The sequence below is a fragment of the Poecilia reticulata genome, linkage group LG19, assembly GCF_000633615.1.
Source record: "Poecilia reticulata strain Guanapo linkage group LG19, Guppy_female_1.0+MT, whole genome shotgun sequence".
NCBI lineage: Eukaryota > Metazoa > Chordata > Actinopteri > Cyprinodontiformes > Poeciliidae > Poecilia > Poecilia reticulata.
In genome coordinates, this window is record NC_024349.1 from 23261087 (window position 1) to 23266844 (window position 5758).

Here is a 5758-nt window from a genome sequence, read left to right on the forward strand (position 1 = left end):
GAGTTGAAATGAGTTGAAATCAAACCCTTGATGTAAACTTGTCTGAAGAAACTTCTTTTCCAAAGCATACATGGAGCCTAATATGGTGGTTAAATTGTTAATTGATTTTATCTCTGACATTTTGATAAGGAAATAGTTTTATTTTACCCTCATCAATAGTTTTTTTTCACCTGTCACCACTGAACCCTGTCCAGTGTCATATTATGAATACTCCCATGATCTCATTTATTGCACTTTCTACTTTTATTCTAAGAGGAACTTACCTCTTACTTACAGTTTTTTTAACAGTTGCTGAGATTGTGGTTTTGACTCAAGTACTCCATTTTGCAAATAAGCTAAAGTGCAGTGCTAATTGTTTAAAGTGAAACTGAAAACTATTTTCAAAATTTTGCTTGAGCAAAACTGTAAAACTTCTAACCAGCAAGCAGTTGGACCACAAGAGAGGAAACTCAGAAAAGGAGTCAGATGTGTTGGAGTGTGAACCTCCTGCTGTAAATGGACTTCCCTTTGATTTTTAATAAAATATTCATAAATGAGCATATGGGCTTTACAAAAAATTTTATTAGCTTTGTTATTTTATTTATTTCTTCTTCTTTTATAAATACCTTCAAAGCCTTTTGGATTAAAACAGTAACAGCATGTCAGTGGAGGATAAGTGTAATAACGTGCTTCAGCAGAAAATCCACAAACAGGCGCGTGGATTTTTTTTTGACAAGTGTTTAGTTATCCAAAGCTCTGAATATGTATAACAGTTTCATATTGGCTCTTAAATCTCTTCCTTTAATGTGAACGGCAGCAGACTTCAAAGACAGGCAGGCTGAGGTGCCCAACTGTTATTTGCAATAGCAGGGAAATCATTTTAACACAGCGCTCTGAGAGCTTTTGATTAAAAGACCCGAGACAGGCAAAGAAATAAAAAAATAAAGCAGGTTAATACATTCACAAAGACAAGGCAGCACTTTGATCTCGCTCGGGGTGGGACTTGTGTGTGCTGTCCTGTTACTGTGTGCCCAGGCACTGGCTGCAACGTCTGTAAGAAGCTAAAAGTGTGTAAGTTTGTGTGAACGAGTTGGTGGGGAAAAAAATTAGGGTTAGAAACAAAAGTGAAAGGTAGAGGTCTCATTAATATGAGTGTTCTGGTTTTTTTTTGTTCTGCTGCAGTTCAGGGCACACAGCGGTGACATTGTGCAATCTTTCTCGCAGCAGCTGTTTTTTTTCTCTCCAAGACTCTCACTCAGCTACCTGCAGAAAGATATCAAAGGATGCTTCATTCTGCTTTGAGACATTTAACAAACTGGAGGGAAAACATTTTCATGTCAGATCTTCTTGAAAGAGCAATCCTCGTTTTTGAATGCAAAGGGAGCCTGAAGCAGCCAACCACATTGGAGCGTCTAACGTAATTTAATAAAGCTGAGATGGACCCACTGCCAGGGCGCTCTTCTCTGTCTATGAAGACCGTAATCCTATTTCCCCTCTGTTTCCCCGTCATGCGCTTTCGCGTCTATCTGATCCTCTTTTAATTGACAAAGACATCCGCTTAGACAACGTGCTGTGAAAGGTTTAGCAACAATAGCATTTATTTCATTTAATTCACGTTAAAACCACATAGTTACAATGACACAAAATTATATTTTTCTCATAGTAAATTAGACCAACGTGCTCGTGTTTTCAGGGTTACCAGAATTAGTTTTTCTTTGCCAAATTCCAGAATAAGGAAGTCGAGGTGTTTAAAGAATTTCCTATTAGTTTTTTGAAATAAAAAATGTCATGATTTGCAGTAGTGGTGATGAGGTGGTGAGGAAGACGCAGCAGATTCGGGTTATGGTTGAAGAGTGATTGGTGATAAATTTAATGATAAATAAACACAATAATCCAAAATCCAGGGATCACAGAATGAGCGGAAGGCTAAAAGCTCAAAAACTGGTAGCAAGTGGTACCAAGGAACTGACAACAAAGACATCGATGGAAGACAAGACCAGGACTCGACAAGGAACACAGGTGGGATTAAATACACAGAGAGTAGTCGGGGAAACAAAACACAGCTGGGAACAATCAAGGGGTAGACAGGACAACATGGAGACTCAATAGACACAGAAACCTAAATGAATACTCAGAAAAAACCAAATTCTCACAAAAAAGCTGAAATAGACTGAGATTACTATCCCTTTAAGTAAGATGATGATGTAATGGCTTTGTTAACTTCTGACATTTGAGTTGAATGGAGGCACACCTGTGAATGTGTGTGAAGGCCACACCTCAAACACACCACCTCCCTCTGTGACATCATGGGATAAAAATGTAAATAAATCAGCCGAGAATTCAGGAAGAGAATTGCAGAGCTCCACCAGTTTGGGTCAGTTGGATACAGTTTCACCCGAAGGTGCCACTTTTATCTGTTCAAACAGACATCTGCACATGGGAACACCATGGAATCGTCCAGCCATCCCACCATTCAGAAAGCCGACGAGTATTTTGTTTAGAAGATTAATATGTTTTTGTGTGAAATGTGCGTATGCTAAGCAAAAACTAGTAAAAGATTGCCATTATCCAGAGAAAAGTATTCCTTTGTGCTGACAGGTCAAGGAAGAAGACATTATTTCAAAAACAATACAGACTCAAGATTTTTATTTGAGACATACTTTAGGTCAAAGATTTTTATTTTTAGAGGCATGTCCTGTGGCCTGGTGAACCTAAAGTTAAAATGGGTCAGCTGGCCAGGCCATTGCCGTCCTCCGCAATTGACATAATGCTCTACTTTCACCCTGATGCAGAAGTAGAGCAAACCCACGACAAACAATGTTACATTGGCAGAGGGAGTGCAACTCACTGCGTTACCTGACAATTTTTTGAATCATTTTTGCCTTAAAAGTGAACAACGAGGCAAAGACAACGGGCAAGAAAATTCTCCAGCTGGTCATAAAGTCAGCTGGTCTTTAAGGTTTCTCGTTGGATGTGAGTGTGAACGCGGAGTTGTTCACATTTTGCATGTGCAAAGCTCATTTTGTCAGGATATATTGTCCAATCAGCGAAAAGGAGGAGTTGTGAATGGTGTGTCGAGTTCCTGTGCTGTTTCAGAATTGTAATCTGCCTATGGTTGTCCTTTGGCAATGGCAGTGGAGGAAGTTAACAAAGGCATTCAGTCCAATGTTGGCCACGCTACCAAATGTTGGAGCAAGAGGAATGATTAATACATCGTATTGCTGGCAAAGATGTCGTTTGGCTTGGCACTTCTTTCTTGGCAGTGGAGGACGGCTAATTACGACCCACGAAACTTCCACTAAGCTTCATAGCGTAGCTTCCTTCATAATACGGTTGTCGCGCTACATACATCACGACCAAATGTTAGCAACTTGGTAAAATGAGATCCAATTGTTTCAACCTTCAACAGAGACCACGCCTATAGGAAGCAATCATTTCTCAGTACGAGCAAAGTGTGGAACAAGGGGAAGGTTTCTACTACTGACTTGCTTCTGGAAGTTGTGGGTTTGATTCCTGCTTCCTCCCCTGCCGTATATCAATGTGACCCTGGACAGAGCAACTCAAAGTTGCCTACTAATCTGCTTATTGGTGGCTTTAATGTTAACAAGTAAAGAGAATGTGTAAAGAGCTTTCAGTGGTCAGCATGACTAGAGTGCTGTATAAATTCCACTCCAATTACTATGATGACCTTCATTATGTTAAGAGCAACGGGGGTAAAGCTTGTAAGCCTGAGAACACCAGGTACAGAGATGGTTACTTAATTGTAGTAGGAAATGGTGTACTTTATAAAACTGATGAGGGAAGAACTTTATGTAGAACTACTGAAGTTGATGTGTAAGCACAATTGGATCTTTCAAATGGACATTAAAGCATACAGGTTCAATGATTTATTATTTATGTGGCATCAGTCCACAGTAATTGTCCTCTCAAAAGCATTTTACCAACCAAACCGCTCCAATTTACAGCGGAACATATAGTCCATTCAGTCCAATTATATAGACTGATTCAAATGCAATTCGAGCCAAGTTATAAAATAACGCTATCAAGTCCAAGCTGATTGCAGTTCAGTCAGTGACTTTGCCGCAGTGACTTACAGCTGCATTTCCAGAAAAATCTGATGACTTTGTGCTGTTCTCAGGACTAGAGGCTTTTATTGACAGAGCAGAAGACATGACTCTGTCCATGGAGCTTTTACTCCACAGCTGCATTATGTAATGCCCCAACGACTTTACTTGTTTGACAAAAATGCTGCATGTTTAGTTGTTTTTGGTGAGCGGGTACACTGAAAAAAAAAGAAAATAATTTTGGTAATATCATTTTTTTTTATTCTGTATTTTTGTACCTTGTGAGTACGTTAGCCTTTTCAAAAGGCTGCTCCTTTTGAAAAGAACAGTCTTTAAGGAAGTGTTAAACATACTGCTCATTAAAGCTGTAGCATGTAACTTTTATAGAATATATGTTTTTTCCATATTTGTTAAAACTGTCACCATGTCGTGACAGTTTACTATCAGACATCTAAAATATGAAAGGTTTGATCTCTTCTATCTCCTCCCTGAGCTGTTACTGTCGTCTGAAGAAATGCACCACCAAAAACAACCAATCAGAGCCAAGAGGTTTCAGGGTATTGACGCTGTCAATCAATGCTTCTTAATGTGCTAATGGCAGACAAACAACTCACCGCTCCAAGAAAACCATCTATCCGCCATCATTGGTGGTCATTCTAACTGACCTTACTATCCTTGGAAGGCTGTAGAATAGCAGAGAGCAAGAGCAGACGGTGTGATTGACAGCGCTAAGACCCTCCTCCTGGCTCTGATTGGTTGTTTCTGACTGAGTGGTGTGTTTCTACAGTTAGTAATGTGAGAACTGGGAGAAGACAGTGGAGCTCGTTTTTTTCCACAGATTATGTCTTTTTTTATACATATTGATAATTTTAACAAATATGTACGAAACATCATTTTTTTAAATGAAAGTTACAGACTTTTATAAAGTCTGTAACTTTATGAAAGTTAACATTTCTGAATTAAAAATGTTGGTAAAAATAATAGTCTGATGTCACCTTGTATTTTTTACAATGCTGTGTTTTGTGTAAGTAAGCAGAGAATTATCATAATTAACAGAAATAAAACATCAGTCTGTGTGAAATTATTTTGTTTCACTTGGTGGATGGAGTTACTAAAATAAAAAAAACCTTTTAAATAATATTGTCATTTGCTGAACACGGCTGTATAAAAAACATCACAAAGCACACACCTGCTGACAGACAGCGGTGAAGTAACTGTCTTCCAAAAGCAAATGCAAAAAAAAGCTAAAAAAATAAATAAAAAAAACCAGCAGCAAATAAAGGAGTGTGTTAGTTTGGTCAAAACAATCCTGTGGGTCTACAGTACTGCCTCATACATTTTATTAAGACATTTCAAATAGTCAAAAGGGGGTATTATATCTCACTTAAAGAGCAACGAAATATAATTTTAAGTGCATCCCACAAAGAAAGCAAAAGAAGTTAATCATAAAAAAAAAACAACTTTGACAGCACCAGGGCGAGCCTGGGTGGAGTATCCCACTTTATTGATTTTAATTCCTTTAATACCTTGGGCCTCGCTGCTTGGCTCTCTCTCTCTCTCTCTCTCTCTCTCTCTCTCTCTCNCTCTCTCTCTCTCTCTCTCTCTCTCTCTCTCTCTCTCTCTCTCTCTCTCTCTCTCTCTCTCTCTCTCTCTCTGTCTGTCTCATGGCTGTTTTTATAGTGAATTTGATTTGGGCTTCCTTATCGGCTCGCAGC